At 49.0% G+C, this 14,853-nt stretch overlaps 1 long non-coding RNA gene across 1 annotated transcript in view; it reads right to left on the bottom strand.

Annotated features, from left to right (window-relative positions):
- The window catches only part of LOC143781662 (uncharacterized), a 121,832-nt gene extending 113,346 nt beyond the window's left edge, over positions 1-8,486 (bottom strand). Inside the window, exon 1 of the long non-coding RNA XR_013216791.1 lies at positions 8,445-8,486. This is a non-coding gene — a long non-coding RNA (uncharacterized LOC143781662). The remainder of the gene's footprint in view (positions 1-8,444) is intronic.
- Between the last annotated feature and the right edge of the window lie 6,367 nt (positions 8,487-14,853).

The following is a 14,853-nucleotide window of genomic DNA, read 5'->3' as shown; positions in this document are numbered from 1 at the left end:
TCCAGCAAAATCAGAAATCACATTTAGTACAAGCTGGACAAAAAATAAGAGCAATACAAATAACCAAGAAACAAGGAAGCAGGACTTAGCTTAATTTTGCAAGAACCAAAACCAGCAGACAGGAGCAAACAGAAAGAACTGATTACAACGATGCCAGGCACCAGACTGAGAATTCAGGAAGTTCATATAGCAACACCCCTGGACTAACGACCCAGGTGGTGCCAAACTGAGGAAAGACAATCCCAGAGTCATATCACTAGTGACCACAAGAGGGAGCCAAAAAAGTCTAATTCACAACAGGCTCCCTGCAGGCCGATCGGCATCCTGGTATACTGGAAGCAACTGTTAGGTGTCAAGAAGGCAGTCTTCTCCTTGGCACTTTGAGACAGGAAGATTCGCCAGTGCCCTTTTGTCAGGTTGAGGGTGGTGATGTATCTGGCTGACCCATTGAGTTCATCGACCCTAGGCTAGGATATGTGCTGAATTTAGACACCTCAGTCAGCTTTCTGTAGTCATTACAGAAATGCCACTCTCCATCTGACTTTGGCGCAAGGACAGACAGGCTGGACCAACCACTCTTTGACTCCTCGATGATGCCCAGGTTCAACAGTCTCCTTACCTCCTCCGAAATCACATCCTGGCCGGCTTCACAAATTCAATAGGGCTTTTAGTTCACCCACACATGCGGTTCCAACAAGATCTCATGCTCAAAAATCTGCGTATGTCCAGGTAACTCGAAAAACAGGTCTCGGTTTGGCTGAAGCAGCTCTCGACACTGTTGTTTCTAGGCTGGGGACAGTGTCTCTGCCCCTATGACAACCTCGACCTTGGCTTTAGGACTGGCCCCCAGGCACAATGCTTCCACTGATATCCTGTCTCGCCACGGTTTTAGCATATTGATGTGGTACACCTGGTATGGCGTTTTTCTCCTTGGCTGATAGACCTTGCTTTCGACCACCTCATATGACCCTTGCCACTTGGCCAGAATTTTACTTTCCATCGTGGGGTTCAACACAAACACCCGGTCCACAAGGCTAAACTGTTTTAACCTTGATGTCCGATTGTAGACCCTTGCCTGGGCCTTTTGTGTTTGAAGGAGGCTCTCTTTCCCAATTGGCATCACCATCGCTATCCAGTCTCGCATCTAGGCTACATGCCCGACGATGCTGCGGTGTAGTGTAACCTCCACTTCCTAGGTCTCCTTTGTAATGTCCAGAAGTCCCTGACGGTGCTGTCCGTATAGCAGGTTGAACGGTGAGAACCCCGTAGAGGCCTGCAGAACCTCCCTAATAAAGAATAACAAGTACGGGAGTAGGCAATCGCAGTCTTGGCCATCCTTCTCCATGACCTTCTTAAGCATGGACTTTAGGGTCTTGTTGATCCTTTCTACCAGGCCGTCTGTCTGCGGATGGCACACTGACTTCCTGAGTTCTGTAATGTGAAGAGCCTTACACTTCTCCCTCATCTCTTTGGACTTAAAAGGAGTTCCTTGGTTTGTCAGTATCTCCTTTCGCATGCCCGTCCACGAGAATATATGGACTAGCTCTCGGGCTATACTTCTGGCGGAGGAGTTTCTCAGTTATATTGCCTCCGGGTGCCGTGATACATAGTGAATCACCACCAGGATGTATTGGTGACCCCTGGCGGACTTAACTAGGGGCCCTACAAGGTCTGTGGCAATTCGGTCACATGGGACCTCTATAACAGGCAGCAGCACTTAGAGACTGCGGAAGTGTAATACGGGAGCAGTTAGCTGACAGGTAGGGCAGGATCGGTAGAAATTAGCAATGTCTCAGTGACATCCAGGACAGTAGAACCTCCGAAGGACCCACTCTTGAGTTTTGTCTACTCCCAGATGCCTACCCAAGACATGAGAATGGGCCAGGTCTAGTAACCTATACCTATAGGAACCCAGTACTAACAACTGCTCTATCACTTCCCCTCTCAGGTTAGTGACCCAATATAACACTATGACTACAGACATCAGATTTTATAGCATCACATATTACCCTGTTTATAACATCCGATGGCTGTGCACATAGTATAGGATATGTCAGTGACATATTCTCCTATACACTGTATGTACTATGATATATGCACTGACTGCTCACTCCCGAATCAGGCTACAGGACATACATAATATAATGTATGGCACTATATATGTATTTATATACGTGCAGTGTATGATGCAGCCAGGCTCAGAAGCAATCAGCCTATGATCTTGTATACAGCTTTGTGCAGTCGCCTCGGGACTGTGAATTATGACTGCAGCTTAAAGGGGTTGTCCACTACTTTCAATTAACCCCCCAATGTATCCCCCCGGGGCCCCTGATGAATTGTGCAAACACCTTCCGTTGCCGTTTTCGCCTGTGAGCGGCGCTATGTCGGCGGCTGAGTCCGGGTCACGTGACCACCAGGCTGCAGCCGCCGCTTATTTCCGCCGACGTCACGTCAATTTCCAGACTCTGGAAACTGACGTGACGTCAGCAGCAGGCGTGAGCCAGCCTCACAGTCAGCAGTCATTCATCAAGAGTGACTGGGCTGTGGGCGGGGCTGGTGGCTGCCTGCGGGGCTGTGCTGGAGGTGGGCGGGGCTGTGCTAGGGGCGGGCGGGGCTGTGCTGGGGGCGGGCGGGGCTTGGCAGGGAATCTAATTGTGCGGGTGCTGGGGTCTGTATGTGCGTGCCGGCGCCAGTGCTCTGCGGGCCGGCGCCGGTATGTGGGGGTGGGGGCCGGCGCCGGGGCTCTTCTACGTGCCGGCGCGAGTATGTGGGGGCCGGTATGTGCGCGCCGGGGCTCTGCGTGCCGGCGCCGGGGCTCTGTGTGCCGGCGCCGGTATGTGGGGGCCGGCGCCGGGGCTCTACTGTATGTGCTGGGTCTGCTGTGGGGGGTGGGGTGGTCTCTGGGATGTGTGTGTGTCTGTGTGTGTGTGTGTCTGTGTGCAGGCATCGTCTAATGGGACTACAAGTCCCATCGGGCTCTGCCTGCTACAGTGACAGTGAGTGACACATTAGCCAATTATGGGACAGTAGTAGTCCCATCATCCGGCTAATGTGTTGAATGTAAAAAAAAAAAATACACATATACAGTACATAGATACATACATACATACAACACACACCATGTGACATGTAACAACATGTGACAACATGCAACATACGACATGCAATGACATGCAACATGTGACGACGTGACAACATGCAACATACGACATGCACCATGTGACGACATGCATCATGTGACATGTGACATGCCCCATGTGACGACCGACGACATGCACCATGCGACAACATGCGACATGCACCATGCGACAACATGCGACAAGATGCGACATGCACCATGCGACAACATGCACCATGCGACGACATGCACCATGCGGCGACATGCTACAACATACACCATGCGTCGACATGCACCATGCGACGACATGCGACAACATGCAACATGCGACGACATGCACCATGCGACATGCACCATGCGACGACATGCAACATGCGACATATGACATGCACAATGCGACGACATGCACCATGTGACACATTGCGACATGCACCATGCAATGACATGCGTCATGCTGCATGCGACATGCAATGACATGCAGCATCATGCAACATGTGACATGCAACATGCCACATACAGTACGTACATACAGTACATACATACAACATACATACAGTACATGTAACACAGAGTACATACTCACCATCACTTGTCACTTTGTTCCCCGAAGCCATTGTCATCTGTAAAAAATATTAAAATAATAAACAACCAATATACTCCCTGATCCGCAGAAATCCAATTAAAACGAGTGTCCCACGACGATCTCCCGTGGAGAGCAGGAGCATCTGCTGATGCGACTGCTCGCCAGGGGCTCCAGGAACACAATGAGGGGAGGTAGGTATCCTTCCACAATGTATTCCCCACAATGTGTTCCTACGCCCCTGTGAGAAAATAGTCCCTAGTCTCACTTTATGGCATTGCTGTTGAGAAATTTTTCCAGGCAGCAATTGCCATAAAGTGACACTTTGAACTCAGGTAACCTCAGTGATGCACTGCAGGAGCCATTGTCTCCTGTCAGTGTGTCACTGAGGGTCCTATAGAGCAGTGACATCACCCGCTGTCACTGTTCTATAGGGGAGATCGTTGTGGGACACTCGTTAATAATTGGACTACGGTGGACAGGTAGTATGCGGTTTATTATTTTACGTTTTTTGCAGGCGCTGAAGTATGGTAAGTATGGTGAAATGAAGAATATTAAAATACTTTTTTCTAATGTGTGTGTGTTTTATTAACCCTTTATTAGTATTGGATTACTAATGGATAGGCGTCTTATTGACGCCTCTCCGTTATTAACCCGGCTTAATGTCACCTTACAATAGCAAGGTGACATTAACCCCTTATTACCCCATATCCCACCGCTACACGGGAGTGGGAAGAGAGGGGCTAAGTGCTGGAATTGGCGCATCTTTTCTGGGGCGGCTGCAGACTGGTATTTGTAGCCAGGGGGGAGGGGGGACCAATATCCATGGCCCCTCTCTAGGCTATGAATATCAGCCCACAGCTGTCTGTGTAGCCTTTCTGGCTATAAAATATAGGGGGACCTCACGTCATTTTTTTTGGGGGGTCCCCCTATTTTAATAGCCAGTAAAGGCTACGCAGACAGCTGCGGGCTGATATTCATAGCAGGCTACAAATATTGGCCCCCGGCCGTCGGCTTTCCCCCTCTGGCGCAGAAAATTGCGCGGAAGCCCACGCCGTTTTTTTCAGTTTTTTTTAATTAAATTAAACGCTCATAAAGGCCTATTTCACCCTTGCGTCAGTATGGGTCCATCGCTATGCGTCGGGCCTACGTACTGACGCACGTTGTGAAATTTGTGCACGTCGTGGGCAGCGGATGCAGTTTTTCAACGCATCCGCTGCCCATTCTGAAGTCCAGGGAGGAGGGGGCGTAGTTTTGGCCGCGCATGCGCGGTAGAAAATAGCGGACGCGACAGACAAAAAAACTTTCACTTGAACGTTTTTTCGTCCCAACGGTCCACCAAAACACGACGCATCCGTTGCACGACGGACGCGACGTGTGGCCATCCGTCGCTATCCGTCACTAATATAAGTCTATGGGTAAAAAACGCATCCTGCGAGCACATTTGCAGGATCCGTTTTTTTCACAAAAAGACGGATTGCTAAAAACGCAAGTGTGAAAGTAGCCTTAGAAACATCGGCCTTTCTATTATATATCTATGGCTATATCTATCTATAGATATATTTATAGATAGATATATCTATAGATACATAGATGTTTCTATCCATATATTTGGCTGCTTTCACATCAGGTTTTTGCCGTGAGGCACAATCCGGAGAGTTTTGAAAAAAATAGATAAATTTTTTTCCGCCGGATCCGTTTTTTTCTCTTTGAGTTGTATTAGCGCCGGATTGCGCTTGATGGCCACACGTTTCATCCGTTTATTGCCGGATCCGTCAAAAAGGCTGTTTCCGCCGGACGGAAAACACATACAGAGGAACATTTTTTCTGTCCGGCGAAAAAACGCACAACGACGGATCCGGCAAAAAACGTATGAAACTGAAATGTGAAATGATGAATCCGGCCTTGGAATCCGTTTTTTCATGCATGTTTCCATTCAAATCATGCACATTTTACGTTTATTTATTTCCAAAAACGGCATTAAAATCACGCATAAACTGCACCAAAAAAAGCATCAAAACTGCACCAAAAACTGCATCAAAACCTGGTGCAGTTTTGCAGTTTTGGTGCGGTTTTGATGCAGTTTTTTGCACGGTTTTAATGCATTTATTAATTCACTTTTGGTGCGGTTTTTGCCCGATTTTTCTGCGTTTTGGAAAGGTAAATAAAGATGTATTATTGAACAAAAAAAAAAAAAGATTTGTGATGTCATTATTGTCCAACCTCCTCTTTTACATTTGTCCAACCCACACTCCATTACAGACACAGATAGACATATAGATGATAGATGAAATGGATAGACAGATCTACATATAGATAGTAGTGTTGAGCATTCCGATACCGCAAGTATCGGGTATCGGCCGATACTTGCGGTATCGGAATTTCGATACCGAGTTCCGATACTTTTGTGGTATCGGGAATCGGTATCGGAACCATATTCATGTGTAAAATAAAGAATTAAAATAAAAAATATGAATATACTCACCTCTCCGGTGTCCCCTGGATCTTACCGCTGTAACCGGGAGCCTCCGTTCCTAAGAATGAGCGCGTGAAGGGCCTTCGATGACGTCGCGGCTTCTGATTGGTCGCGTGACCGCTCATGTGACCGCTCACGCGACCAATCAGAAGCCGCGACGTCAGCCGAGACGTCATCGAAGGTCCTTCACGGGCTCATTCTTAGGAACGGAGGCTCCCGGTTACAGCGGTAAGGTCCAGGGGCCGCCGGAGAGGTGAGTATATCCATATATATCCATATACTCACCTCTCCGGCGGCCCCTGGATCTCCTTCAGACCCTGGGAACCATTCCGATACTTTGCGTCCCATTGAAATGCATTGGTATCGGGTATCGGTATCGGCGATATCCGATATTTTTTGGGTATCGGCCGATACTATCCGATACCGATACTTTCAAGTATCGGACGATATCGCTCAACACTAATAGATAGATCTATAGATGTATACATCTGTCTATTCATATATCTATCTATAGGTATATCTGGATAGATATATCTATTGATAGATGTATGGATAGCGTAGGGTGTGTGTCCACTGTCCGGATTACATCCGAATGAGCTGCAGATTGGATGCTGCGTACTTGTAGTCCCATCGGATGATGCCTGCACACACACCCCAAAAGACCCCCTGCACAGCCCGCACACACCTGAACAGTCCCGCACACACCCGCACAGCGCCGCACACACCCGAACAGCCCGCAGACCCCGCACACATCAGAACAGCCTGCAGACCCAGCACACACACACGCACACCGTCACCGCCCACATTCCGCCCACACACTTCCCTCCTCCCGAGCTGCAGTGCTTCTCGAACCCACATCTGCATCTAAACTTCAGATCTTTTTTACATCTGCGGTTTTGCTGCGGATGTGCCCGACTCAATGAAAGTCTAGAGGTGCAGAAACGCTGCAGTTCCGCACAAAAGAAGTGACATGCTGCGAGAAAAAAAAGCTGCGTTTCGGTGCGGCCTTTTCCGCAGCATGTGCACAAGTCTGCGGCTCCCATAGACTTACATTGGTTATGCACTACACTGCGGATTTGATGCAATTCTGTGCGGCAAAAAACCCTGCAGATCTGCAATCAAATCCGCAACGTGTGCACACAGCCTTAGCATTTAGTGAACCTGGCAAAAAAGCCAAGCAAAAAACAAGTGTGGGATTGCAGTTTTTTGCAATTTCATTGCACGTTGAATTTTTTTCACATTTTCTGTTACACGACATGGTAAAACCAATGGTGTCGTTCATAAGTAGAACTTGTCCCGCAAAAGATAAGCCCCCACATGGCCATATTGACGGAAAAATTATGGCTCTGGAAAGGAGGGGAGCGATAAACGAAAAAAGCTCCAGGGGTGAAGGGGTTTAGAAACATGGATATGGACATAGCTATGGAAATAGATATATAGACATATCTGTATGTATTCATCTATCTATCTATCTATCTATTTTTTATCTATCTATCCATCTATCCATCTATCTGTGTGTAATGGAGTGTGGGTTGGACAAATGTAAAAGAGGAGGTTGGACAGAAATGACATCACAAATCTTTCTGAAGATAGAGGGGGGAGAGGAGGGAGGGGTTGGGGTGTGTTTTGGAGTGGGTGTGCCAGGTGCAGAGTTACAGGCGAGTGCAATGCATCATGGAACTTGTAGTATTAGGGCACAGTAAGTCAGGAGAAAGGAAGTTGTCGATTAACCCCATGAGAGCTGGATCCAACACTAAAGATGTGCTGCTACAGCATGATAAAAGATAATATTGCTAAAATAAACGCAGTGGATGTTTTCAGTGGCACATAATGGCAAGATTTATGAAAAAAAAAAAAAAGGTTATAGTAGTGGACAACTTCTTTAAACTTACACAAAGATCGGGCAATACTGGAGAAGATGACCCCACTGACTGCTCGACTATCTGTGTTAAGGTTCAAGCTGGGCAATTAATCGGCTCTCTGTACCTCAGAGCGACTGCAGACACCATGTAATGGAGTGCAGGGTTGAGTATGTCACCACGGAACAGACAGACCAACTGTTGAGGGGAATTTATTAACAGGAGTAAGATTCTCCTCGCAGGGAGTAAACAGGGGGTTAATAGAGGTAAATCAAACAGTAAAACAGTTAAGCGAGAACAAAAGGGTTAAAGAGTGTTCATATAACTTATCAGTCCAGGGAGGTCCTGACTGGAGGGTCCTAATTCCAGCGTGGGTACAGTCACCAGCAGAGTCCGCTTTCATGTACTCACAAGATGAAGTCTTTAGCTTTTACAGCACAGCCAGGAATCAGGGGCTCCACACTGTTAAGTCTCTCACCAAGAATCACAGTCTCTGTACTGATACTGTGGGGACCAGGGAATAGAAGTCTCTTCTCTGTTTCCTGGAAACTCCGGGGTTAAGACTTTTATCTTCAACGTGAAACTGAAATCAGGAAGTAGCACAGTCTCGTTCTCTGTATGTTAGCCTGGCAGTTTCTCTGTAGTAACGATGTCACACACACACTGGGCAGTCACCAGGGCTGCACAGTCACTGTCTCTGATTCAGGAGGCTTCCGAGTCTACACCCTCACATCCAGCCGTCACTCTGGTGGGTATCTCAGCCTCAGTGCCCTCACGGGGAGCACTACTTTTAGGGGAGCGCGGCGCTGCAGCCTGCCCTCTCTTTGGCTCGCTGCCTTCTCTCTGCTCTCCCGCTCTTTTCTGACCACACCCCTCTCTCTTCCCAGCAGTCACCTGGTCCCCTCTGTCCAGGGCAGAAAGTCTTCCCCCCCAACAACCCAGCTGTCTGACTAAGTGGTTCCAGGCAAGAAGCAGGGAAAGCAACCTCCTTACATTCACAACAAGGAAATATCCGACCCTGTCAGAGAACTCCGGCCCCTGCTCTGCTGACCTCATCGCAGAAGCTCCTCTCCATGGAATCAGCCCGGCGGCCGGCTCGCAGGTGATGTGAGATCAGCAGACACTTCCAGCCTCACATCAGGCAGTGTGGGTGTATCTGCAATACTGGGATGGCCAGGCCGGCACTTGTACAACTCCAAAGCATAGTACTGGCTGGGAGGCCTAAAACTGCTGCTTGTGCACACTCGCGCTGCACAACGGAAATCAGTAGGGCCAAGAGGCTTCACAGAACAGCACAGTGCCGCCCCCTTGTCATGCTGATGTCAGCTGTGCAGCATGATTGAGTGTGCAAGTCAAGCTAATGCTGCCTGACCTGCACTCTGCTGAAGAGGGAGTGGAGGTGATCAAGCGGCCCACTACAGGGACTGGCCCTTCTGGCATTTGACAGAATTGCCAGATGGCCAGTCCGTGTCATGTCGGATGCTGTTCACACTAGGGCATCCGACAGACAGCAGTTATTCCACTTACGTCCACTACACGCTCAGTGGCGTCAGCTAGATTTTATCCAGCTTGCTCGGGGTTAATCTAGCTGGTAATCAGGTTGGAGGCTGGGTCACGCCCACGGCCTTTAAATAGTCGTGCTGGACTTTGGGCGTTGCCGAATATAGCTTGTGCTTTATGCCTGGTGATTCCGGTCTGGATTGGTGGTCTTTGTAGGAATATCGTATCTGGTGGTGTATAATCCTTTGTCATATTCCTCCTTCCTATTTGTATTTGTTTTGCCCTGTGCACATTATAGTGTATTCCTGTGTGTCTGTGGCGTGGTGCGTTTTTCAGTTTTCCCTGTCTGTGCTTTCTGTGGGGATTGGTGTGTGGTCTCTTCACTGGGTGGCGGCCCAGACATGCACACCTTTAGTGTAACTTCTGGGAAAGGGACAGACAGGGTTTCCCTAGCCTGAGGGATATCGCAGGGGCCCGGGTTACCACCCTTAGTCGACCCAGTTCCCCCGTGACATTATAATCGGCCCAAAAGAAAAAAAAAATATATATTTTTTTGTATGTCATGGATCCCATGACTTCCATAACCCGCCAGTTGGAGGCGCTGTTCTTACAGGTCACTGAATTGAAGGGGGCAGTTCAGCAACAGGGTCTTGTGGTATCTAATGTGCAAGTGGAAACTGCAGGTAGAGTTGCAGAGCCAAAAATCCCTTTACCTGAGAGGTTTTCTGGGGAACGCAGTAAATTTGTTGTTTTCAGTGAAGCTTGCAAATTGTATTTTCGTATGCGCCCGCTTTCCTCAGGTAATGAGGCTCAGCGTGTGGGCTTGGTTTTGTCATTACTGAACGGAGATCCCCAAGCATGGGTGTTTTCATTACCTTCTGATTCAGCTGCATTTAACTCAGTAGAGAGGTTTTTTTCTGCTCTTGGACTCATATATGATGATCCTGACAGATTGGCTCTAGCAGAATCTAAAATACACGCTCTCTGCCAGGGGGAGTGAATGGCAGAGGATTACTGTTCTGAATTTCGCCGCTGGGCGGTGGACACACAATGGAATGACCTGGCGCTGCGGAGTCAGTTTGTATGTGGGGTTTCGAGAAGGGTGAAACAAGCCCTCCTTATGTATGAGACTCCTGCTTCTCTAGAGTCTGCCATGAGTCTTGTTGTCCGCATTGATCGCCGTTTGCATCTGGGGGCGCTAGAGACGCCGCCTATGGGGGAGGTTGTAGGTGCACGTGAGGTTCCTGCAGGTGAGCCCACGGAGCCTATGCAAATCGCAGGGGTGTCACGTCATCAAGCCCCCTCGCTCAAGAAGCAGGGACTCTGTTTTTGCTGTGGTAAAAAGGGGCATTATGTCAATGCTTGTCCTCTGTTTTCTAAAAAAAAGCGCAGCGGCGGAAATCTACTAAGCTCAGAGGGTGTGGAGGAGGCCAATCTGAGCTTATGCACATCCTCCATGGTGGTCTCTCAATGTAGGCTCCCTGCCAGAGTTATGGTCGCTGGCAAAGAGCTGCCAATCACTGTTTTTGTGGATAGTGGTTCGGCCACTAATCTCATTGATGAGGAGTTTGTGCACACGGCCGGGTTCACGGTCGAAAAATTGCCTCATTCTATCCGGGTGGTCACCATCAATGCTACTCCACTCCCACAGGGGGAGATTACTGAGTTTGTGGCTGAGGTTAAACTTCACATTGGGGTCCTACATTCTGAGCAGGCCACATGTAGGGTGCTCAGTAATCTTCCTGCTCAAATGGTTCTGGGTTTTCCATGGTTATCTATGCACAACCCGGTTATTGACTGGAAAACTCAGGACATAATTCAGTGGAGCGGATTTTGCCAGGAGAATTGCCTGGCCACGTGTGTGTCTGCTGTGACTTCAAGCATTCCTGAGTCACTGCTGGATTTCGCAGATGTGTTCTCAGAGAAGGGTTGTTCAGAGTTGCCACCACATCGCACTTATGACTGTACTATTAGGTTTAAACCAGGGGCTAAATTGCCCAAAGCAAGGATGTTCAACATCTCTGGTCCTGAGAGACAAGCTTTAAAAGATTACATTGCTGAGAGTCTGAGCAAAGGGCACATCAGGCCTTCGTCCTCGCCGGTGGAAGCGGGGTTCTTCTTCATTAAAAAGAAAGATGGCGGACTACGCCCGTGTCTGGATTTCAGGGAGTTAAAAACCAGATTACGGTTCGTGATCCATACCCTATGCCACTGATACCTGATTTGTTCAACCAGGTGGCTGGTGCTAAGTGGTTCTCCAAGCTTGACCTCAGGGGGGCGTACAACCTCATAAGAGTCCGTCAAGGTGATGAGTGGAAGACGGCTTTTAATACTCCTGAGGGTCATTTTGAAAATTTGGTGATGCCATTTGGGTTGACAAACACACCTGCAGTTTTTCAACATTTCATAAATGATGTGTTCTCGCATGTTCTGGGGAAATTTGTTATTGTGTACCTTGATGACATCCTAATATATTCTTGCGACCGTGATACTCATTTAGAGCATGTGAGGCAGGTGTTACAGCTACTCAGAGAGAATAAGCTGTATGCTAAACTTGAGAAATGTGTATTTTCGGTTCAGGAGTTGCCTTTCTTGGGTTATATTGTGTCTGTTTCAGGGTTTAAAATGGACGCCGCTAAGGTGCAAGCGGTGCTGCATTGGGAACGGCCTGATAACCTAAAAGCACTTCAGCGGTTCCTTGGATTTTCTAATTATTATAGAAAATTTATCAAAGATTTTTCTACCATTGCTAAACCGCTTACTGACATGACGAAAAAGGGTACCAATTTCTCCGCCTGGCCTGAGGCTGCTGTGCGCGCATTTGAATTTCTGAAGAACAGTTTTGCTTCGGCCCCCATTCTGGTGCAACCGGACGTATCAAAACCATTTACCGTGGAAGTCGATGCGTCTGAGGTTGGAGTGGGGGTGGTGCTGTCACAAGGATCATCCTTGGGCGAGTTGCGACCTTGCGCCTATTTTTCCAAGAAGCTGTCGTCCGCCGAACGTAATTACGATATCGGCAACAGGGAGTTGTTGGCTATCAAGTTGGCTTTTGAGCAATGGCGACACTTTTTGGAGGGGTCGGTCCATCAGGTTACAGTTATCACCGACCATAAAAATCTGCTGTATTTGGAGTCAGCCAAGTGTCTGTCCCCCAGGCAGGCTCGCTGGGCATTGTTTTTCACGCAGTTCAACTTTTTTGTTACGTACCGACCTGGGTCTAAGAACACTAAGGCGGATGCCCTGTCCACGTGTTTTCTGGAGGGAGAACCTCGGGAAGATCCGGTACCCATCCTCCAAAAGGGTGTAGTGGTCTCGGCTCTCATGACCGAGGTTGAGGCTGAGATTGCTGAGGCTCAGGTGGAGGTACCACCAGAGCTTCCCATTAACAAATCGTTTGTACCGTTCCATCTTCGCCTAAAGGTGTTGGCTGAGCATCATGATGCTGTCCTGGCTGGCCATCCAGGGGTTAGGGGTACCTTGGAGTTGGTGTCACGTCGGTTTTGGTGGCCCAAAATCCGACAGGACGTGGTCTCATACGTATCAGCATGTACCACGTGCGCTAGGGCTAAGACGTCCCGCTCTCGTCCTGCTGGCACACTACATCCTCTCGGGGTACCCAGTAGGCCATGGACGGAGATTTCCATGGATTTTATCACAGATTTGCCCTCCTCTGCTGGGAACACAGTCATTCTGGTGGTTGTTGATCGGTTCTCAAAGATGTCGCACTTTGTGTCTTTGCCTTCGTTGCCTAACGCTAAGACTCTGGCTCAGGTTTTTGTGCAGGAGGTGGTCAGACTTCACGGGGTCCTGTCTGACATCGTGTCTGATAGGGGTACTCAGTTTGTGTCAAAATTTTGGAAAGCTTTTTGCTCACGGCTGGGGATCAAGTTGTCGCATTCTTCTGCGTTTCATCCTCAGTCAAATGGTCAGACCGAGCGTATGAACCAGAATTTGGAGCAGTACTTACGCTGTTTTGTTTCTGACAATCAGGAGGAGTGGTCGACGTTCCTTTCTTTGGCTGAGTTTGCTATAAATAATCACCGTCAGGAATCGTCTGGGGAGTCCCCGTTCTTCTGTGTTTACGGCCCCATCCACAGTTTTGTACTCTGCGTCAGGGGGGCTCTACTGGCGTCCCGGAGGAGGACCAGTTAGGAGCACAACTGTCATCCATTTGGAGGAGAGTGAAACAGCGCTTGCTAAGCGTAGGTGCAAGGTACAAACGAGTGGCTGACAGTAAACGTGTGACAGGTCCGGACCTGAGTGTGGGTGACTGGGTGTGGTTGTCCACAAAAAACATAAAACTCAAGATTCCATTCTTGAAATTGGGTCCAAGGTTTATTGGTCCATTTAGGGTTGCCGCCATCATTAACCCGGTAGCCTACCGTTTGGCGCTCCCTACGGTATATAAAATACACAACATGTTCCACAGATCTTTATTAAAAAAGGTGGTGAGTTCTGTGGACATGGCGCCTATGCCACCTCCAGTCTTGGTGGATGGCAATTTGGAGTTTGAAGTCTCCAAGTTGGTTGACTCTCGTGTAGTGCGCCGCACATTACAGTACCTGGTACACTGGCGTGGTTATGGGCCGGAAGAGAGGTCCTGGGTACCAGCCTCGGACATACATGCGGACCGGCTAGTCAGTATGTTTCACTGCCGCCATCCGGACAAGCCGGGTCCTATAAGTCTTGAGGGCCCTGGGGTCCCTCGTAGAAGGCGGGGTACTGTCATGTCGGACGCTGTTCACACTAGGGCGTCTGACAGACAGCAGTAATTCCACTTACGTCCACTACACGCTCAGTGGCGTCGGCTAGATTTTATCCAGCTTGCTCGGGGTTAATCTAGCTGGTAATCAGGTTGGAGGCTGGGTCACGCCCATGGCCTTTAAATAGTCGCGCTGGACTTTGGGCGTCGCCGAATATAGCTTGTGCTTTATGCCTGGTGATTCCGGTCTGGATTGGTGGTCTCGTTGTAGGAATATCGTATCTGGTGGTGTATAATCCTTTGTCATATTCCTCCTTCCTGGGTGGCAGGTGGTGGTTTCAGCTTAGGGCTCTAACAGGAGTCAGGGTCAGGCCTGGCGGCCCAGACATGCACACCTTTAGTGTAACTTCTGGGAAAGGGACAGACAGGGTTTCCCTAGCCTGAGGGATATCGCAGGGGCCCGGGTTACCAACCTTAGTCGACCCAGTTCCCCCGTGACAGTCCGGCCCTGGCTGTGACATCTCCGGCCAAGCAATTCTTTACCAGCGGCCTTTGGCAACTCCTTAGTAACCCCTAGGACCTCTGACTCTCCCCAGTAGTGGCTCTAGTACCCCT

This window comes from Ranitomeya variabilis, chromosome 6 (assembly GCF_051348905.1).
Source record: "Ranitomeya variabilis isolate aRanVar5 chromosome 6, aRanVar5.hap1, whole genome shotgun sequence".
NCBI lineage: Eukaryota > Metazoa > Chordata > Amphibia > Anura > Dendrobatidae > Ranitomeya > Ranitomeya variabilis.
This window is presented reverse-complemented; position numbering and strand designations above follow the sequence as displayed.